At 33.5% G+C, this 24356-nt stretch overlaps 1 pseudogene; it reads right to left on the reverse strand.

Annotated features, from left to right (window-relative positions):
• Positions 1-5131: 5131 nt before the first annotated feature.
• LOC118602123 lies at positions 5132-5250 on the reverse strand (annotated as a pseudogene).
• Positions 5251-24356: the final 19106 nt, after the last annotated feature.

Below are 24356 nucleotides of genomic sequence, written 5' to 3' on the forward strand. Positions count from 1 at the left end.
TGGAACAATTTTATTTATAGAAAAACTGATAAGATAGTACAGAGTTCTCAGGTATCTTGTACCTACTTTTCTTTATTATTAATAACATATTAGTATGGTACAGTTATTATAATTACTGAACTAATATTTTCTTCAGATTTTCTTAGTTTTTTATTTGTTTGTTTTGTTTCATTTGTGTTTTTCTGCTTCAGAATCCTACCACATTACATTCAGTTATCAAGTCTTTTCAGGCTCTCTCTTAGTCGCTTCAGCTGCTATAACAAAATACCATAGACTGGCTTGCTTAACCAAAAGAAATTTCTTTTTCATAGTTCTGGAGGCTAGAAGTCTGAATTAAGGATGCCAGTACAGGGGTTATTCGTGAGACCTCTTTTTCTGGTTATACCTTTACATGGCCTTCCCTTGATACATACACTCCGAGAGAGAGCTATCTCCTGTGGCTTTCTCCTTTTTTAAGGATATATATCCCATCATAGAAGCTCTACTCTCATGACTTCATCTAAAGCTAAGGTCCCATCTCCAAATACCATCACATTGGGAATTAAGAGGCTTTAACATGTAAATTTGGGAGGACACAGTCCATACCAGGCTCTTCTTGACTGTGGAAGTTTGTCAAAAAAAATTTTTTTTGACTGTGATAGTTTTGAGTTCTGTTCAGATATTTTGTAGGATGTTCCTTTATTAGAATTCATTGATTTTTTTTTTTAAACGCCTACAGCACCTGGTATTTCTAGGTGGTCTCTCATACTAAGCAGGCCCGACCTTGCTTAGCATCTGAGATCAGATGAGATAGGACACATTAGGGTGGCATGACCATAGACTGAATTTTTTGTTTGTTTGTTTTAATAATTAGACTGAGATTATGGGTTTTGGGAGAAAAACTGCAGAGGCAAAGTGCTATTTTCATCATATTATTTAAGAGTATATACTGTCACATGATTTATCATTGTTGATGTTGGCCTTGATCACCTGGCCAAGGTAGTGTTTGTAGATTTCTCCATTGTAAAGTTACTCTCTTACCGTACCCCTCTCCTTACTGTATTCTTTGGAAAAAAGCCATGGAGAGTTATGATTCCCCTACTAGAGTGGACTATCATTATAACTTACTTGAAATTGTTCTGCTTGGGTAATATATTTATTATCTTTCCTTATTAATTTGTATCAGTATAGAATCATATCCTTATTAATTTATATCAGTATAGAATCATATAATTTTTGTGCTTTTGATTATAATCCAATGATACTTTTTATATTTTTGTTCTTCAAAAAAGTCATCCATTGAAAGCTTTTTCATTTCGTTCCTGTGTATTTTGACCCCATCAATGTATAATTGGTTCATTTGAATGATTCCTCACTTTCTAGCACCATAAGATGCACTAGCCATTTCTTCAGAGTCTTGGTTTCTATTATTATATAATGATATTAGAAACCAGGATCTGGATACTGCATGTTTTTTACTAGGGGGCGTTGTTGACTTTAGCCTTTTCAGCTGACAGAGAAAGAAAATATATGGGTGCATACTATGTGTGTGTGTCTGTGTGTGTATGTGTATGTGTAATTTCTTTATGTAACAGTTCATATCTACAAATTAATTAAACATAACTTCATATAGATGTCTCTAAATCTATTTCTACACAGATCATTCTAGCCCCTTTCTTGACTAGCCATAAAGCCCCACTCTAAAACTGAAAAATCTGGCTCCCACAATCTGACATCCATTTACTTAATTACTCAATTCTAATATATGTATATATTTAGAAGTGTCAAAATTGTTAACTGGAACCCCCATAAGAACGAAAGTACGGTGTGTATTTGCAGTCCTTTTGCCTTTAGTTTTACAGAGTTACTTAGATCAGCACTTTTCTCCTTGTCTCCTTGGGTGAAGTAGTTTCATACATTTGTAATACAGTTAGATTCTCTTGTCTTCCTTCCTGGGCTTCCCCAACCTCCTAAATTATTATTTTTTTTAATTTGCATATATTAAGGTTCAGCTTCATGCTTTAAAGTTTGATGTGTTTGGGTAAATACATAATTCTATATCCAACATTACAGTGTTATACAGAATATTATCACTCCTAGAAACCATTGATCTTATTGTCTCTATAGTTTTGCATTTTTTAAAAGTTTATATAATTGGAATCATATAGCAGTTAGCTTTTTTAGACTTGCTTTTTTCATTTAACAATATACACTTAAGGTTCATCCTTTTTTGTGTGTGATAGATCACTGATAGATCACTTGTATTTTATTGTGGAGTGATGTCCCATTGTATGGATGCACCACTGTTTAACTATTCACCTATTTTTGCTGATTATGAATAAAGTATCTATAAACATTTGTGTGCAGGTTTTTACATAGACATTAAATAAAGTTGGTAAATATCTGGGAGAATGATTGTTAAATCATATGGCAAATATTTGTAAGAAACTGCCAAATTGTTTTCCAAAGTCATTGTACCAATTTTAGTTCCCACCAGCAATGAAAAGGGTTGTTCCAAAACCTTGCTAGCATTTGGCATTGTCAAATAATTGCATTTTAGGCATTCTAATAAGTGTATAGTTGTGTCTTACTGTAGTAGTTTGCAATTTCTTAATTAGAAATGATGTTGAATATCTTTTCATATATTTAATTGCTAATGATATATCTTGGTGGGATGACTGTTTAGATAGTTTGCTCATTATTTCAATTGGGTTATTTTCTATTATTGTTTTAAGAGTTTATATATTTTAGATAAAGTTATTTATCAGATATTTGTTTTGTAAGTATTTTCTTCCAGGCTGTGGCTTTTCTTTCCATTCCCTTAACAGTGTCTTTTACAGAGTAGTTTTTAATTTCATTAAAGTCCAACTTTCTGATTTTTTACATTTATGGATTATGGTTTTTGTGTCATAGTGACAAATTCATTGCCAAACTGAAGATCACCTACATTTTCTCTTGTGTATCAAAATAACAGCAGTTCAGAATATATGTATAATACTTTCCATGAGATGCTGAGACTCATACCCTCATTTTATATGAAATAACAATCTTTGTGATTTTCTTGGGGTCCTCTAGAAAAACTCAAAGATAGTTTTAGCTGTGAAAGATAACCTAAAATTTTTAGTTTAGTTTAGTTTTTAACTTAGGATTGATCCTGGGGAGGAAAAATCAAAAGAATTATCAAAAAGATTTGATCATTTAATAAAGTTAGAATCTTAGATGCCTCAAAACTATATTTGTATACCTATTTAATCAAAGTGATAAAATGTTTTAAAATACACATAGAACGAAATAGGAATATTATAAAGAACTCTAGTCTTTCACAAAGGAGAAACTTTGTTCTCTCTGTCTTCATTTGTTATTTTTATTTAAAGTAATCAAGGATACGATAAAGTTAACAAGAAGTAGAGAAAATTATTCTAGAGAGAACTGAAATATGTCTATCTGGGCATATTACACAAAAGATAAAGAGTAATTTTTAACATTCTGTATTAAAAACTCGAAGATCATTTTATTATTTTAATAGAGATATAGTCAAATATAATATTTGGCAGTAAAGGATATAGGCTTTTATTTCTTATGAATAAATACATCAAAAAAGAACAATCTTTGGCAAAATGTTAATACATTTTATTGCTTCTTTTCAGATGTTAATATATGCGGGTATTATAAACTAAGACAAATAAAAATTCCCTTTCTGAAAACTAAGAACTTTTATGAGCTATCCTAGCTTTGTGTTTCTTTAACCTCTTTCACATTCTGGATTGCAGACAATTTAAGACAAAACTACTCTCTTTTTATCTTGATGAACAAATGCATATTCCATCGCTTTGTCTCCACATTAATATGTCATTGCTACCATTGCCCCATGTATAATCTCAACTACCTGTATAACTGTCCTCTATTTCATACATCAAACTGAGAAGTAGATAATTGAGATCGCTCACATATAAGCATTTTACTAGATCAGTAAACCTGACTTAGTGAACCATACCAGGCAATTGACACCATTTTAAAGTTGCAAATATGAACTCACTTGTTACCATAACCCAAAGATAAAGCCATTTTATAACATACAAAATTAACAAAAACTATATAAATTTAAAATGATGCTTAGTAATCAGTGCTTCAGTATTTGATCATACCCTGAAATTAAGATTTTGACAATTATCTATAGTTTTAACTTACCTAAGAATCTCAAAATTTATAGTTAGCTTGACATATAAACATAATTACGGTTATAAAAATGACTACTATGATTTGATTTAGTAAAATACAAATTTATTTTTTATATTTAAAAGTGATATTAGCTTATTTGAGTAATAAGCCAATATAAGAAGCTTAGGTAGTTCAGATTAACTAGTCTCTTCATGAAATAACAAGCCTAAATCTTTCAAAACTAAAATATATGCTTATATTATATCTATACTCATAAACCCAAGCCAAAAACAGAGTTATTATTTATATTTTTAAATGCAAAGTATTAAACTAGCCTGATTTGTTCTAAGATTCACTTTAATTACGTGATTTGTATTTTTAAAATGTTTCTGAGATAGCAATCTCCATAAGAATTTTTTTAACATGTCTAACATTCTTAAGATATTAGAAGTGCACTTTCCTTATTTTCTGTGAATTTCAGGAACATTACATTTATGCATATTTATCTTCAGAAAACAATCAGAGCAGAGCTACTTTAAGAAACCTAATCGTCTAATTTATTTTAATGCCCTCTGGTGGTAGGAAAAGATGTCATTCTCATTCCAGGAAAGGTAAAAGATTTCTGAATTACAAACACATAAAGAGCTAATAATTTTAGTTTTACATCAGTCATATGTCAGAAGTAAACCATAAACACAAAACTCAACGGTTCGGATATCAAAAAGCTATTTCCCTTCTCAATGGACATGGTATTCTTAAGAGAGCTGAGTTCATAAGTAGATAAACATTTAAGGAAACTAGCAAAACATTGTTCATCCCTCATTCAGCAGAAGATAGATGACCATCATCCATCTGACAGAGGTCTTTTATTTATTTATCTATTCATTCATTCATTCATTCATTCATTCGTTTGTTTTTAAGCGAGGCGACCCTTGGTTGGCCTCACATTGCAAGGACTTTGTTTGCTTACAATCCTTTATTTTTAAAATTTTTATGCCTACAGCACCTGGTCTTCCTAGGTGGTTTCCCATCCAGTTACTAATCAGAACCAACCCTGTTTAGCTTCCAAGATCAGACTGGATGGGGCTTATTCAGGGTGGCATGGCTGTACACTGACTGAGATCTTTTGATGGTCAAACCATAAAACCAAATTCCCAGTTACTATTCCCATCAATGGGAACAACTTATCAGCTCTGCACAAATCAGACACAAACACAAAACACAAATCTGCTAGAAAAAAATAAATTTAAAAACACAACCAGAGAGATAGGAAATATAAGTTTTGGGCTTCACTCTGAGAGTTAAAAAAAGACTTCTTGGACTTATGCCATCTCATGAAGTACATTTTCTAATGATGCAATTTTTCTTGACTTTGTCAGGTAAGTTTACTTCGGTATCAAAGTAAATGACCTCCACAATTGTTAAAGGTTAAAAACCATGATTGTCATACAAATATAAAATAAACATGTATCAAAGATTTTATTCAACTCAGCGAGGGAACCAATACCTCTATAAAGCCATCCCAAGGAACATTTAAGAAGCTAGGAATTTTAGGTAATTATAGCATAAATTTGCTGGGTTTGATTCAAACTGGTTAATGTCTATGATCTAATAAACTCGGAGGGATCTTTTTAACAAAAAAAATATTATCTGAATTTCTGCCAATCAAAAATTTACAGATTAAGCTCAGAGTCTTTAAAGTTATAAAAGAGCCCAATAAATAGAAATTCTAGAAAGTGAAGCCCAGTGCCGCACTGAAAAACACTGAATAATCTCCATGTTTTGTGCAGTTTTCTTCACTAAGATCTTTCTGTTTCAGATCATTCTTTTTCCATTGTTTATTTTCTTGTTTTACTGTTTTATCTTAGATCCCATTGAGTGTAGTAATTAGAATTTTTTGTTTCTTTGTATTCTGAAGTTTTTCTGTGTCTCCTGCTGTCACTTTTTCTATTTTTCATATTTGTTCCCATTTATTTTCTTGATTTTTTTTTCCTTTGGTGTCCAAAGATCCTTGATTCTTCATTCACATTGATGAGTAAAATATGTTGATATGTATAAGGGACTACCCATGTTCTTTTTATTGTAACATTAGGGGTTATCTCCTTAATAGATCTTTTTTGCATGGGATGGTGACTGTTCTGTGTATGTGGATGGTACATTCTGACAGTCAGGATCTTCTGTAAAATGCATGAAAAACCAGAAGGCAATTAAACAAGTAACACCCACCATTTCCAAATTAAAGTGGTTTTGTGAGATGTTATTTTTTAATGTCATTCTTCCCTGAATGTCTTTGTTTTCTTTTTATTTTAGAATTTATTGCAAACTGATGAGGTAGCTTAATTCTGCTCTACTTTTCTCTTACGTCTCAGATCTCTAAGAGTCCTTGTGGACAAAGAGCCTTCTCCTTCTATGGAGGATTAGTCCTTAGGGCAAAGTTCACTCCTTCCTCCTGTTTTGTTTAAGAAGGGAAAACAGGCCAAGGCCCAATTTGATAAGCTGCTCTTAGTGTTATAATTCCTCAGTCTACTGCTCTGTGTATTTGTTGATTTTGAGGTTGTAGCAGCCCCAAAACTGTCTCCAAAAGTATAATGCATACCTTATTTTCCTCAGGCTAAGATCTTACTGTTGCGACTTCTCTACCATTTGATTATGTATGCTTTGTATCTTTCAGATCCTCTAATGAGAGTTCTCCTTTTCCCAGGGCTATTGTGGTTTTATTATTTTTTAACTTAATATTATTTTTATAATATCTTTTTGTCATTTCAGTTCAAACTTTAGAATGAAAGGTAGGAAAACATTTGTGCCTAGCCTGTCATTTTTAACCAGGAATTAATCTGCTATGACCTAACACTTACTTTTATTTTGATCACAGACTTTATGAATTATACTGAAATAAAGTTGTTAAATGTACTTAAATAGCAGAAGCATATGTTTTGCAATAGTATGTTATTTTCCTTACATTAATATCTTTGGAATACATGTAAGATGTGTTGAGAGGGAAAAAAAAAAACTTTTTTCCTTCTTCCTACTTGGGCCCAGTGCTCTGGGGTCTGAAAATTAATTGGAAATAAGTAGATTAACAGGAGAAAAAGACAACATTTATTTATAACTGCACTCAAGAGTTGCTCCCACTAAATAACCAGAAATAAGAATTTGTATACTAAAATAAACAAAAATAGAGAGAGGCACTTAGAGTTTTAATGGGAAGATATGAAAGGTTCTGTTAGGCTTTTCTGATGCTAATTGGAATAGGTAATCTTTCTCCATGACAGCTGAATTCACAGGAATTTTCATTTTACAGTTCATAGAATCAAACTGGGACCCTACATTTCCCCATTTGAAACTTTCCTATAAGTTTTCAAAAAAAAAAAGAAACCGTATCGACTGGTGTGGAGAGAGATTTAGGTTAGAAATTGTGAGGTAAGAAATCTGCAGGAGGGGAAAAAGAGTTTTGGCTAAAACAAGGGTGAATAAGCAGAAAAAGACCAATCTAAGGCTATTGCTGCATATCTCATTGAGCCAATCTCCCAGTCTTGAGATTAGTCTAGGCAAATAAATGGTTGTGTCACATTTAAGGAGGTTGTGGTGCAGAAGAGAACCTGGCACACGTCAAAGTTAGGCTTTTATATGATGGGTGCAATCAAGCACATAATGAGGAGCATTTATAAGGAAAAAAAAAAAAAGAAAAAACTAAAAAACAATCACTGGAGCTTACAATAAACCTAGTTTTGAGTCCAAAGTGTAGATAGTCCAGAAGATTCTAGCTGTAAGACTCAATGTCTTTACCTGATGACATGAGGACAACAATGGCAATCTGGTAGATTTCCCAGTTTACAGTTTGTGTCTTTGGTGATGACATTGATATCAGTGTTATAGTCATAGTTATTTTCAGGAGCAGAGCATGGAAAATACAGATGTTTGGTGAACTCCTGGAGTGGTCCTAACTGTTGTGATAAATCCTTTGACATTTATGTCAAATTGTCTAGCTTCAGCTTGCAGGGCTTTGGGAAAACAGTGACTACTGTACTGATTAGAATCTCAATAAAGACCCGGGCAGTCAGTTTTTAGTCCTCAGTGATACCAAATCAGGAGGGTGGGAGAAAAATTGGAAACATTAATTATTGACAAATCAATTACTGACAAATGCTAAAGATAGCAGGATCCAATTTACAAAGAGGTGAAAAATAGCTCAGAGACAATGAATAAGACCAGAATCTGATAAGCCATGTAGTGGGTTACAATTTTCTATTGAGACATAAAATTTACCTCTGTAATAACTCCCATTTTGATCAAAGATAATCAAAGTAAGATAGTTTTTATTTATAACTAAGTCTAGTCATTAAATTTGGCCTAATTATTTATATAAATGCAGCATGAATAGTAATCTACCCTATACACTTATTTTTAAGTTTGCTGTACTGAAAACACAGAGGCTTTCTATACAGAATCTGAAATTGTACTTTTACAAGCCACGCCAAGAACTCATCATTATACTTCACACACAGTATCTATAGATTTGAGCGAATTTCTCTCTTCTCAAGGTCTCCCCATAATATCCAAAGTTTCCTAGGCATGCCAGGAAGTGACCTCCCTCACCTGTGAGGCTCAAAACCCTTATATGCCAAGTATCAGACCAGTTTTTCCAAAGAAGGCTTTGTAAACATTAGCTCCTAAAGTGAGTCTTAGTCCCTTATAATTGTCTAGTCACATCTGATTCTGTATACATCATTCTCAACTATGACATCCCAGTTAAATCCTTGATAATATGATCGATCTTCCCAAGTATGTGCTGTTATAAGAAGAATAAATTTTCACTGAATTTACGCAAATAACTATACTGCCATGTATGAATACCTAATGAAAATACTTAATGAATTCTAGAGGGATCAGGAAAGAAGGAAGGAAAAAAAGATAAATGTTTTACAGATAGTTTAAGAGAGAAGAGAAAAGAGTTTTCTTAAATATGAAAAATAGAACATTAAAGAACAAGTAATGTTCTAAAAATGTTCATAAAAACTGATAACAACTATTACTTCATTTAACCCCATGTAATTAATTCTGATTCTTGATCTTGGGTTCATAAACACATCAGCTTCTCCACTAGAGTTCTAGAAATCCTTACTCAGCTCAGTGGTATAATTTCAAAGTTCTTAACACTATCAGAAACATATATCTCAGAGTACCTGTCCTTTCCCTGGGTCTCTGAAATAGTCATTTTTGTTGAAAATGAAGCATTCTGGTTTCTAACTGATTGCAAAAAGTTTCAAGAAAGCATCAGAGTAAAAATAATAACCATCTGTAGATGACAAGAGACTTAAAATAGCTGTAGGTAAAGATCTGAACAGAGTTCATTGAAATACTATAATTGACACGAAAATTTGGTTGCTTCTGTGATGTACAACATTTTAAATAATAAGAATTATGACTGATAACATTATATTACTATTTTCTATTTTCAGACAAAGCAGCATAAGGACAGATTATGGACAGCAAGAGCATTAAAATTTTTCTAGTCATTTTATATAATTCATGATATATTTATATTGATAACATTTACCATACAAATATAACTTAGGGAAGGTTAAACATTTCTTCTTATTTGCCAATGTTTTTCATGCCAGTCAACTTATCAAATAAACCTAATTTTTAAAAAAAAACACCTCTCTTTTTACAAGTGAAAGAATAAACTCTTTGAGACTTTTAAGGACCTTCTGGGAAACCTCAAAATCAGCTCAAGACTAATATTTTATTTAGGATTTGATGTTAGAAATGCAAAATATCAAACATTGTCAAAATGTCAAAAGTTTTAAACACTTGATTAAATAGGATCACAGCTCACTATAAAACAATTCGTAGTTACCTATTAAACCAAAGTGACAAAAGATTTAGACAGGGTAAGTAGGAGGTAACATGACTGTAGAACAAACAAAAACACTTAAATTTTTTAACAGAAAACTTATTTCTGTTAAATAATAAAGGACATGGTAAAGATAACAGAAAGGTAACATAAATCACTCTAATAAGATATATAATTTTTCTTTCATAGGCAGATTACTCAAAAGGTAAAGAATAATATTTTATTCTCTTACTAAGCGCAGACCAATTGTCTTTTTATGAGTGAGAACACCAAACTCAAGTTTTGCATCTTACATTGTTGGTATTAAAGCTCATTTTAAAATCTTATTAAAAATCCATTCAATATCAACTGTATTGATCACACAATATAGTCTTTCCCCACCCCTCCCCTAACTTTCTTCCTTCATTTCCTGTAGATCCTTTACAACTTCCCATACCTATTCAGGTTTTTGTCCTATACTTTCTTTTTTCTCATTTTGGAACAAACTTTAAACAATCTCTAAACACCTACCTTAGGACAAATTATTATTTTTTTGTGTGTGATGGTTAATTTTATTGATTAACTTGACCCTGATTAAACATTATTTCTGAGTGTGTCTGTGAGGGTATTTCTAGATAAGATTAGCACTTGAATTGGTGGATTGGATAAAACAACAGACAGTCCTCCCCAAGATGGCTGGACATCATCCAATGCATTTAGGGCTTGAATAAAATAAAATGGCAAAGTAAGAACAAGTTCACTCTCTTTGCCAGACCAATGTTTCTGGCAGATGGAGGAAGTTGATACCCGCTCAATATGAGGCCTAAAGCTTTCCACCAATATTTGTGGATACTTTTCTAAGATTTTCTTTTGTACTGACATGTAATCTTGTGGAAGTTGTAGAATAGCTTCTGTTTCCAATTAGCCCTTTTCTTTTACTTTTCTTTTTTTTTGGGGGGGTTAGGGGGAGGGAGACCCTGAGTCCCTTGAGAGCCCCTGAAGGGTAGGAGGGAGACCTAAAGTTCCAATAACTATCGAGTTGAGGGGCGGGAGTAGGAAGGGAAGGTCTTAGTGGAACCAGCTTGAGAGATTTACTTTTTCTCAAGGAGCCATTGAACTTCTAAGTGATCCTTCCAAACAGAGAAGGCTGAAATTCTAACCAAGCTTCTGAGAGTACACTTATTTTACTTGTGTCTCAAACCAATAGGTGATTTTACAGCTTAACCATGGACACAAAAAATGTCCCAAAGAAAACACAGGAGATGCAGTCCCCATACCCAAAAATACCCAGGAAGAGAAAAAGCAAGACTCTCCATTGCTACAGACAGTAGCAAAGGCAACAGGAATGAGTAAAGAGTTCCTTTATTTGGACTAAAATGAAATCCTGGCAAGCTGGCAACAGTCAGTAAGATGCCAGCCACAAATGAGGTGTCTAGGTTGTCCAGCTGGCTACAAATTTTTCGCCCCCCAATCTGACCTCCAATCACTGGTTACTATGGAAAGTAACCTCACAGGTTGTTCTAATCATAAATTCCTGACTAACCAAGTCATGGCCCAGGCATAAAAAGATAAAACGTTTTAGTAAAAAATTTATCTTTGCCTTAAGCAAGCTCTATCCATTGTTTCTAGGCATCTAGGTTAACACACCTTTGAAATAAACTATAAGCACCCTCTAGAGAGCGAATAATCTTGCTACTGTCCTCCTTTCTCTCAGTTCCATGTGATCTTCCTTACATTCCCTCCTTAATTTCAAATGCATTAAAGAAGCTGCAAAACTGTTATTCTCAGAAGCATTTAAGATCTTGCTCCCTGGCATCCATTGTCAGTATGGCTCTAATAAACTCATATAAAAATTATCTACACATTTGGACATTTCTTGTGTTGACACAATGTCTGCCCCCCAACCCCGGCCAAGGCAGGCACAAATTAGAGAACCCTCTCTCTGGATCTGAATCCAATCTTAGGAAACAAAATTGAGATAGAACAAAAACCTCATCCAGTTTTATTGGTGACTTACAAACTCACCATCCTGAGAAGCAGGCTAGAACAGGCTTATAAGGACCTATCCTATGTTCTACCCTGATTCTCTTTATAATAAACAACACAAAAGACAGAGACTAACAGGACATAATGACTACATATAACAAACGTCACAACATCCAAATAAGTAGCTCTAACCAAAAGTTTTCTGCTGTAAATTTTAAAAATCCCTTCTGGAAAAGGAGGAAAGGAGAGGCTCTTAACTGTTCTGGCTTAATTAGACTCCAAGCAGAAATCCAGGAGTCTAACTAGTAAAAGTAGTTTAGCATTGCTGGATTGATCAGAGGTCCAGGGATGGCAGCAGGAATCTCTGAAACTAGCAGGGAATCCCAACTATTCTATTCTAGTCAACAAAACTGTTGGAGAGAACTTTTCCTCTTCTAACTTGGATTCAGTGATAGGTGCCTGCAAATTAACTAACAATACACCAGATTAGCAGGAGAAGAGATAAAGTTTATTCACAGTGACATATGGGAGGTGCTCAGTAATAAGTAAGTTTATGAATGGCCAGAGATAAAGGTTTATATACAAAACTTAACAAAAGATAGGTTTAGGGTGTCAATGGGAAGCAAATGTTCTATTGGGCTTTTTTGATGCTAAAGATAATGGACATTCTGTCTCCATAGAACCTGAATTCATAGGAAACTCCCTCAGGGGAGAGTTAATGGCAGCTATGCTTTCCAGGAGGCTCTGTTGGAGAAATTCAGATAACATTTCTGTGTTCATCCTCTGTAGCTCAAATGTTTTCCCTTAATAATAATCTTTACATCAACTCTGGAGTTCCAGTGGCTCTCCACAGGTGCTTTATGTAACAGCTCAGAAATTTTTAGTTACATTGGGTTAAATTTAAACAATGAAAACAAAAGGGTATACAATCTGGGGTAGAGATGAGAATTGAAAAAAAAAATTAATTGTTCAGGATATAACAGAAAAAATAGCAAATTATTAGAAATATATGAATACATTTTGAGAAAATTTCTTCCAATATTCTTTTTCTCAGTTTATCTGAAAATGTGAAATACTGATAAATATAAATGAATTGGATACTAGCTAATTTTTAACAAGAGAATGCTTGATTTAAAAGCATGTTTTACAAAAAGTTCACAAAATGTTAATAAAGTTTAATTCTTAAGAAGAGAATAAATAAGAATGATAAGAATTTGAGTTTGACTCTTTCTTTTCATATTCTATTATGAGTAATACATTTGGCAGGATATCTGGATATATACCTTGTAACTATTTTTATTATTGTTACTATTGTTATAATATGAAATCTATAACTTGAAAAATGATGAGAAAACAATTTCAAATAGGGTGATACATGTATTTTTCTATAAAGACAATTTCCTGATAATGTACTGGAGGTTACTAATCTGAATTTTCTTTTAATTACACTTGTCTAAATTTACTATTATTTTCCAAAAGTCTGAAACTTAAGAGGCAGGGAAGTATTAAAGTGTGTCCTCTTTAACATACAAGACAAACCACCCTAGGTAATGTAACTACTCAAAACCATATGTGTCAACTGAGTTTTATTTCTGGTACTGAGGAAACAGTCATAGTTTCTCCTTATAAACACATTATTGGAATGGTGCACTTACTTTGCGCTTGTGTTAATGTTAAAATATGGAACACAACTTCCCTGTTCGCACATTTTACTTCAACTTACACTCCTTAATTTTTTTTTTCAGACTTGTATTCATAAAATCGAAGGTTTACTGCATTAAAACACAATGCTGACTGGCACCGAATCTCTTTAAGATGTAATAGTTGAAAGGAAAAAAGAATGGGGTGAGAAGGATGAGGAAGATGGAGTGATGCCAGGGAAAATAAAATGCTCATTTTACTCAGGAGCATGTGAAAGTGAAAGTGGTGAATAAAAGATAAAGAGAAGTTACAAATACTTTATAGTTTAACTGCAACCTGAAAGAATTTTAACAATAAAGGAAATGTAACTTTCTTCTATTTCTATTGATCTTCATCTAGTGTTTCCTCTGTGGTTTGCCTTGTCCTGTATTTTTAAAGGGAAATTGGACCTTATCACTCTCTCCTTCACTTTCCTCTGTCTTTAGAACTTACAGAGGCAGCATTTGTTGTCATTGACAGCCATATTATTGTCTTTCTTATCAGATGCTTGTGGTAATTTCTTTTTTAAAGTCATAGTCTCTACATCTGTAGCTTCCTTTTTCTGTTCTTTACAATAAGTTACTAAACAACATAACATCTCTTTTCCCTCCCTTCTTTCCAATTGTTTCCTTCCTCTTTGTCCTGACCACTACTCATTCTGACATTTTGTGCAGTTTTGTGCCACAAATACCTCTGACTTACGTATGTCTCTCTTCCTTGTCACACTTTTTGGATATTTTATTGCTGGAAAAAATACTACCTCTCCTGATTACTCGTTCTTTTCAATCAAACCACTTTAGTAAGTATTTGAAAGTATTTCATAATGTCTATTAGGGTAATATTAAAAGATAATTTTCAGATAAATGTAAAATGGACTGTTGTGTCTGCTAACTGCCAAGAGATGGATTTCCTCATGTGCTATGTAACATTTAGCAGTATTTGTGAGAGTCCCAGGGGCTAACGCTTTTAAGTCCCTTGGTTTCTGGTTTCTACGTGCAGTGTAAGGAGGGGTTCTAATGATTGTTTTGAACTAAAGGCAACCAAGACTCTTCAGGGTCAAGAGAAACTCTGCTTAACTACCTAGAAGAAATTCACTGAAGGGCCTTGCCCATAATGAGATTGTTACCTATCTGCATGTCAGGGCAAATCACTGATTACCGGATATGTCTCCTTGCAGTTACCTTCTGAAACCCCAATGTGCCTTACCTCATCCCTAGCTCAGCATGTCTTATATACTGGAGTTTCCATTTGGGTCTCTGAACCTCTCATGTTTGTTGTGTGTCTTATTCACATGTGCAAGTGTGGAGGGGGGAAAAGGAGATTCTTTACAGGGTGATTTGATCATAAATTCCAAACTGGCAGGCCATGATAAGTAGTCACAACCCAAGCATATAATTTTTTAGTAAAAGGTTTATCTTTGCCTTAAGCAAGCACTGTCCATATTTTCTAAGTATCTAAGTTAACACACCTTTGGTAGAAGTCATAACCATCCTCAAGAGAGCTCATAATCTCGCTAATTATCCTTTCTCTGAGCTCCATGTACTCTTCATTACATTCCCTCCTTAAATTTCAGATGTGTAAAAGAAGTTCCAAAACTGTTATTCTTAGAAGCATTTGAGATCTTACTCCCTCACATATGTTTTCAGTTTGGCTCAACTAAATTCTTATACAAATTCTCTATAGGTTTAGACTTTTATTACTTCAACATTTATTTGGTGTAGTTGGCAAGATTCTGAAGAATCTCATGCATGACCACCCTGCAGACCTGGACCTGGTGCAAAGTACAAGCAAGGGCTCATTGCAACCCACTGGCTTCTTGCTCCACATTGGGTGAACTTGAGTGAGTAATATCTCTTAGATGAGAATAACAGACCATGACTTCATTTCAGCTGTTCTTAGAAAATCCTCATGGTGGGTAAGGGTTGATATAACCCATAGAAAGGAAAACAGAAATGGATTGCTGCTTTTAATTTCTGATTTTTAATTAGATTGCTTACTGAGAGTCTGAACACAGTCTTTGATGGTTAAATGAGAGACTGAACTCTCTCTAGCTCTGAAAGAGAAAGGCTACTTGCTTCCCCAACTTGAATAGCCAATGAGATGACAGTAGTTGTATAGACCCCAAGTCCAGAGTGGTAGAGATGAGCCAATCCAATGGGAACCTCCAGGGGAGAAGGGCAGAGTGCTCTGAAATATGTTCACCCTGAGAGAGGGAGGGGCTTGAGAAAAATGGGTCCTTGCCTTGGCAAGCATCGAGGTTCCGGCAGCATTAGGTAATCTCTCACTGGCCCTTGTATTTGTAGGAGACTAAGAATCTTTATGGGGTTGCCTGAGGAAAATTTTCTTCGAGGGTGTAAAGCAATCCTATAGTGACTGCATTTAGCTCATCTGGAGATGTGGGCGTAAAGGTTGTTTTTTCCTAGAAATTTGTTCAGACTCTACAGATCTCAAAATTAACATGGGAAATCGTGACTCTGAGGACAGCAAGCCCATGATAGTCAGCTTTCCATTAATGCTAAGATGAATATAACGAGGATGTTTTAACTTAATTTTTGTGTGCACAATTAGAAAAAGCTGGCTATAAAATAGGCAGAAATTTTAATGAAAAGAAAAATATTAGAGACTGTTTCAGAAGTTAAAAGGCCTTTTCCTCTAAGCTAAAATGAAACTATGTAAAAGAATGTACAAAGAAAAAGAGACAAAATATTTAGATAAATAGATCAACCTATGATGTCATTTAGGTGTCACCCAATTCTTTGAAGTATTAAAAATGGCTGTCCTTATTTTTAAAAGGGAAGGGTCATTTGGAACTTGACTTGTTAAGGACAGATAAATTGTAAATGTCTCCAGAGTAAAATGTGGATCGAAATGTTCTTTTATAAACTAGTGAGTTTTTCTTATGGCTAAAGGTCTCTTTGTATCTTTCTGTATGTGAGTCTATATATATAGGTTGTAAATGTGAGATAATTTTCTACTTCCAGATGGTATTGTTAAAGTTAATTTAAAGGCAAGTACTTATAAGGATTGTGTATGCTAACTTTCTCAGAAATATAGAAACTAACTCAAATGCTTTGCAAGTTTACATGATCTAAGATTAATCCTTGGTAAGTAAAAGCTAGTGTAAGTTTCTTCGTTTAAGAAAAACAGAAATGTCTTTATTTTGCCTGGATTTTACAAAAATAAGCCATGTAATATAATTGACTTTTATGTTTATGAAAAATTTTTCTAGAGGTTATAAAATGTCCGAACTGAAGAATAATAATGGACTACTTCTTAGTTTTCATTAGACACTGAGGCTTTAAGAGTTAAAATTTTAATTTATGTAAGAATATATTTGTAGTGTTTCAGAAGGGCTCTCAGAACATCTCAAAGGATTTGAAATTACATGGGAAGCATTGTAAATTAAGTGATGAAAAGTTCTAGGGTGTATTGTATGTGTAAACAGTTGTAAGTTAAATGAAAAGTTAGGGCAATGGGAAACCCAATATCACTACATGGTTCTTCTCTGCTACTCTGGCTTCACATTGTTTGGTTTTGCATTCCTTCATGCATCACAGTGCATTTAAGCTGAACTTAGATGAAGGATCTTAAGAGCTGACATTACTGACAGGAGACATCTTACACTATTGCCAAGGTCTGATAGAGTCACTTTGAGAAAATGCCAAGTTTGTAACTGCTTTCTTTCACAGCAAGCTCCCCGGAGACAAAGACTTTAAAAATCATTGACTGCCACCTGGAGATTTTGTTTATGAGAAAGAACATCAAATAAAAAATCTCTCCAACTTGTTGGAAGGGACCTTATCAGGCACCTAACCACAAATGAACATCTACTCTTGTCCAGAGACATCAACGACTTCTTAAGATCAAGAAACTGTCAACGGCAGAGGTAGACAGCTACCCCAAGACATCAATAAGACATGTAAACATGTGGATTGATTTTCAACTGAGTCTATTTTGTCTTTACCTGTCTGCTAATAATGTTAGTCATAATAGTTATATTTGTTCCTCGGGTTTTTCTATATAGTCCAACTGTTCATGATCACTGAACATGTATAAGATAACTGTTAATACTCTTTTCATTGGCTTATCTAAATATTATAGTAGATGGAAACACAGAAAAATGAGACTGAAGTCAAAACTCAAGTCATAATAGTTCATAGATATAAATGATCCAGAGTGTTGTTGTTTTTTTCCCATAGCAAAGGCCATAAGACTTGACTGCCTTTCATTTACCTGTCCTTCTATTTTGGGGAAAATGTGGCCTCAACTCAGATCCTATGGTTACAGTATTGCCCCATCCTCAATGGTCAAGAAGATGACGTCAATACTGAGACTTCCTAGGAATGAGCCTTCCTAGTGCTGTGAAACCATACTATGCTACCAAAAGTTTGTCATTGATGCATCCTTTGGATTAATTTATGAGCAAAAAAAAAGGGGAACTGTGGGCAAAAAAAGGGGGTTCTATGGAAAATAACCTCATAGGATGATCTGATCATAAATTCCTACTTGGGCTGCTCATGGTGGGCGGTAAAGCTCCAAGCATATAATTTCTTTAGTAAAAGGTATACCTTTGCCTTAAGCAAGCCCTGTCCATTGTTTCTGTGCATCTAGGTTAATACACCTTTGAAGTAAGCCATAACCACTCTCAAGAAGGCACATGATCTTGTTAACTATTTTGTAATCCAGTACCCTCATTGCTTTCTCCTATCTCCATGTAATCTGTATTATGTTCCCTTAATTTCAAATGCATTAAAGAAGCTATAAAACTATATTTTTGGGAGCACTTGAGATCACTGATGTTTTAGGTTAGCTTTTAAAATTTTTCATATACATTATTTATCTTCCAGGAAATCACTTACTGTGATTAATGTAGTTGGACTTATCTTTATCTGTTTTTAAGTAACTTTTAAATTCTCTTCTTCACAACTAAAACTGATTTATGATTAAAACATTTCATTTACCAGAACATTTACATTAAATTCTTCATATATTCCAAATTCCCCTTTCATTTTAAAATCATATAACTTTGTTTAAAATCACAACTGTTTCAAAAATTGATAATCCTATTTTAAATATAGAATAATATCCTTTCAAATATTAACTACCTTAAAACATCCCAGGTCTTATTAATTTTTCTAAAAATAATTAGAAGTAGTTTGAGAAAAATGTTACTTTTTCAAAAGAAAAAAAGACAAAACAAAAATATATCATAGACTTAAGAATGTTACAGCTGGAAAATTCTGCCTTAAAAATTTTGTTATTTCATTTCAAGTTCAAATATGAAATAATTCCACCATTATTGAACTTTCAGAGATTCCATCCATTGCATGGGTCTTGTTTTTAAATTTGACATCTTTAAGACAACTAAATATTATTTCACAAACAAAAATTGTTTGTGAAAATTCAACTTATTTATATTTACATTATTTTTAAGCATGAACATATGTAATATATGTACATATATCTTTACATGTGAAATTTTACTGAAAAAAGTTTAGATTTTTAAATTGAACTAAATAATTTAAACTTAATATTTGGAAAATATGTTTTAGAGCTTCCCTCAAAATTAATTATGATATTGGGGAGGAAGAAGAAATTTTCCTCTACCTTCAAGTTTCTTTTAGCAGGTCTAGTAATCAAATAAATAAGGGACAGTGCAGCAAGAGAAAATAACCAAATTAAATTCATACGTATGTATAGGAATCTGCATATATGAGAGAGTAAGAGACTCCACATGCGGGAAAGGGAGATTTAGGTATATAAGACATTCTGAACTAGGGATGAGGTAATCCTCTTGGGGGCTTCAAAGGGTCATTGCAGGCCGATGAGAGGTATTTAGTAAATAAAAGTTTGCTAGGCCATATCGTAGGTCGAAAAGAGATTATTGCTGATAATATCTTATTATGGGCAAGGCCCCTTATTCAAGTTCTCCTAGGTAGTTAAAGAGAGGGGCAGAAGTTCCTTTTGAGCCCAAGCTAAAGTTCCTCTTAGCTCAAAACATTCGTCATGCTGCAAAAGACATCTTGGGGTTACTTTTTCTGAACTCCCACAACATCATGAATATATTTAAGTATTATAAAACTTATCAGCTGATTGCTTCTTAACTGTGAATTCTATTTTGAAATTCTTACATGAACCAAATTAATACCTCTCTGAAGTAGACAGTGCTTGGCATAAAGTATAAACAGACATGTTCGTCAAATAAGCAAGCAAATGAACAAATGCTTTCCCACTGTAACTATTATATGTATATATTTATGGCCTGGAAGGCAAAAAAAAAAAAAAAAAAAAAAGATAAACTGATTTCAAATGATAGTTTCTCTCTGAATTATTTTAGGATGATAATGCATTCTACTTTTTGAAGAATAGTCCTGCTTCATACTTGCTTTACTGTAACTATTAATATCATCTTTCACTCCTTAAAATGACCTAGGGTGGGCAAATAAATTGTATGGTTCTTCTGCTTATATTTAAGTGTGTATGTGAGAGAGAATAGAGAAACGTTCAGTTTGCTTCACTGTATTCATTTCTTTCTTGGACCCTAAATTAAATGACTTTACTATATGGATATGAACAGTTTCTACCTCAAAATATTACTTTGGTTACAAAAATCTAATGCCAAAATTTTCATATAACTTGTTTGATTCAAGGTCATTGAATGATGATTTCCGTTTGAATTACAAGATCAGATAAACTAATTTATCTACTAGGAAGACACTAATGAAATGGAAAGGGGAAAAGGTAAGTTTTAAAGCACTGCATTAAAATTATATATGGGATGTCTTCTCATTTATGACCATCACCAGTGTGGCTTCTTATTGACATCAGTAATGAAATAATGTGTAAGAAAGTGATTTGTAACATAATATTTTACAAAATGAAAAGTAGGTGACAATAATAGTTATTACAGCTGTTTACTAAATACAGCCAGCTTTCTCACTTCTGGACATACAGAATTGTCCTTTGAAACTAAACAAATGGCCAAAGCAGAAACTTTATAAGCCAGCCCATGATTTTCCATCTTCCTTTTCCATGAAAATTTAAATCAAGATTAAGCTTTTGTGTGACCAGGACTGCTAAATATCTGAGGGGAGGGGAACCCCTGCTGTCCTATATGTTGCGAGAATGGAAAATTAGTTTTTATGTTAAGACGCTGAGATTTTAATGTACTTTGTTACCATAATGTAACCTAGCCTAATCCCACCTATGTGAATTGCTAAAATAACCTTCTTAAGTTGTACTTATCAGCTTTCTGTGAAAAATAATTGCACTGTTTGCTATCAGATCTGTGTACCATTTCCCAGCCCCTCCCAGCACCTTGACCTGCTACGCTGCTGAAGTCAGATGGCCACTAGTGTGTTTTGACTACATGACCTGTAATCCTTTTATGAGGAAAAAGTCATGGAATTTAAGAGCTAGAATTTTAGGGATTATGTAGTTCAACTTCACCATTTAGATAGGTCACATGGAAAATCATAACCTAAATAGATTCTGGTGGTCACTCATGTGAACTCAGCCAAGGTACTTAATCTTTCTGACTTTATTTTTCTTAACTGCAAAATTACTGATAATCACACCTTTCCATCATGTTTGTTTAAAACATAGAATGAGTATATTTAAGTGAACCAATCAGATATTGTGTTCATGTTAGGTAGCTAGTCAGACCTGCATGGCAGGGGAACAAAGGAATAGGGTCCCAGCCAAGAGACCGCCCATAGAACACCCCAATGGTAGCAGAATTCTGGGTCAGCACATGTGCACTAGGCAAAGAGTTACATAGCAGCCAAGCGTCAGTCAAAATGACCTCACTTGCCAATCACCTTTGGGACCACCCATCATGGCGCGGATATTATGCAGACATTCCTATTTCTGGGGTCTTTTTTTTTTGTGTGTTTTTTTTTTTTGTGGCGATTGTTGTTGTTTGTTGTTATAGTGCTCTGTTACAGCTCTTCGCTAAAACCATGTGCCTCCTTGGGCATACTTTGTCTTTCGAAGATATACTTTTAATAAATCTTTTCTAAATCTCATTGGCCTGTGATTCTTCACTGTGTCATTGAGGAAGAACTGAGGAAAGATGATAACTACACTTCTGCTGCGTTATCCCCTGCCCCATGCTGCTAGGGCAATATCGAAGTTCAAATCTCTCCCGGCAGTAATAGTCACGAGGCTTCTATGTATCCCTTCGTTCCTTACAGCCTTCATCAGGTTAGATTGGTCAAGAAATGCGGAGCTAGGAATTAAAAATAACATTTATAAAGAGCTTGACAATTTGATTTTTATATCCATCAGTTATTTCATACAAACTTCACAACAATCTTGTTATTCAGGCAGAACAAGAATTATTATGATATCTATTTCACAATAGTCAACTGAGACTCAGAAAGGCTATGATTTATCCAAGATCATCCTGTTAGTGTGTAGCAGAGTTTGAGCTCACACCAATGACCTCTGACTTGAATATCACATTCTTTCTTTTCTACCACCTTGAAGCATAAACTTGGTACTGTGGACTTATAAACCAGAGATTTTTCACTACAAATATCCTTTGTAAAAGGGGATATTTCTGATTTTCACAATATTCAATCCATAATAATAATGGTTAACAAAATATTGAATAATAATATGTTTTAGAGTATACTTATTGGAGAAAAAATCAAAATAAACAGCTATGTAAAAAAGAATTTGGCCTTTTTTTTTTTTTTTCATTTCTTGAGAGAGAACCTCAAAATCCTTGGGATTTTCTTAATGATTGTGATGTCTTTGTTATTTACAGCAGACCCTGAGGATAATTTTATGCTAAGGAGGTGACCAATGGGTGACTTCTAGATAGTTTGTCCTAGTGAGATGACTTGGGATAGGGGCTGGCCAAGCCAGAAAGTCCTATCACTTAATTAGAAGGTTGAGAGTTGTGAGCCAGGTGGTAGCAGCCCAGTCTCTGGGTAGGAGAGAGTAACTGGAGATAGAGTTTAATGTTATAGCCAAGAATTAAATCAAATATATGTATAAGAAAATCCCAATAAAAACTCTAGGAACTAAGGCTCAGGCGATTTTCCTTGGTTGACAATAATCTGTATATTATTACACATGAATGTGCCTGGAGGGTGTACATGTTCTGATCCCGTGGGGAGAGGACAATGAAAGCTTCTCATTTGGAATCCTCCATGTATTTCTCTATGTATTTATTCTTTTAGCTGGTTCTGATTTGTATCATTTTGCTGTAAGAAACCTGCAATCACTGCACTTTCCTGAGTTTATAAGTCATTCTATTGAATTATTCAGCCTGAAGGGGAGTGGAAAACCCTGAATACATTGTCAGCTAGTTCGAAGGGTGGGTGCCTTGGGGACTCCTGAACTTGCAGGTGGTATCAGAAGTGAGGGCATTCTTTTGGAGGAGTGTCCTTAATGTGTGTAATTTGGCTCAACTTTGGGTAGTTGGTGCCAGAAGTTATTTCATAACCATACTTCACAATTAAGAATATATATGTGTAAATATATGCATGTACATGTATATATAATTAGGAGTACCTTTTTTCTTATCCTTTGACTCATTTTTTTAAAGTTTTAAGTTATTTTTACATTAAATAATCAAGGATATTTCCAAATCTTAGAATTCCTGTTTTGATATTTTTCAAAAATGTTGTAGGGCTAATATATGTTATTCTCAATTTCTTAAACTAATTATTTTATTTATTTTATGTAATATAGTTTTCAAAACCTAAGATATTGTTATCCAAAGGAAATATGACAAAAAGTTAATATTTTTCTCTCTGAGGCAAGAACATATATTTCATTATATTGCCTCTATCTTTCTGCATTTGTGTATTATTTTCTTAGGTGTATCTGTTTTAATAATAATTTTTCTTCATTCCTTGGCAATGCTAAATAAATAAGTCATTTGAATAATTGAAAATACAAAATCAGAGCACTGCAGAAATTTGCAAATACTACAATTCACAATACAAACACATTTTCTACCAAAAGCACATTCTCTGATAATTTCTCTGCAGAACTGGTATCTCAATGGACGCAATGTTATTTTGCCTGTATCATTGCTGATTAGCGATCTCACCATGTTTTCTGTCCAGTCATTACCTGTCAACTCCATAATAAGAAAAAGGCTGCCATTCAGTTTCTCAGTTGGTGAAATGCTTTATTTTTATATAACTTAAAAATGTTAGAATTTGGTTTTTGATGAATTCATCTAATACCTCTGTGCTTTGCACCAATAACCTTAATAAAATATGAATAATGCAATCTGAAATTCACAACTAATAAAACTGTTCATCTTGAAAGTACATTAGTATTAGCATTAAATTTTTCTTTTGATAATAAAACATAATTTATATAAAGATTATTCTTTACTGACTATTTAAAGAACATCAACTTTATGCCAAGCAATGTACTAAGTAGTCTTCATATCTTCCTTTTCCTATTTCTTTCTCAAAATCTCTACCAAGGAAACAGCAAATTAGTGGTTACCAGAGGGAAGGATGAGAAGGTAGATAGGGATAAAAGGAGCCAAATATTTGGTCACGGAAAGAAATTTGACTTTGGGTGGTGAACACACAATACACTGTATATACAACATACTATTGAATTATACACTTGAAACTTATTCGATTTTATTGTCACCCCAATAATTTTTAATAAAAAATATATAAATAAAATATAAACAGAACACATGTACATGTTGGATGGTAAAAAAAAAATTCTACCA

This window comes from Rousettus aegyptiacus, unplaced genomic scaffold, assembly GCF_014176215.1.
Source record: "Rousettus aegyptiacus isolate mRouAeg1 unplaced genomic scaffold, mRouAeg1.p scaffold_m13_p_4, whole genome shotgun sequence".
NCBI classification, from domain to species: domain Eukaryota; kingdom Metazoa; phylum Chordata; class Mammalia; order Chiroptera; family Pteropodidae; genus Rousettus; species Rousettus aegyptiacus.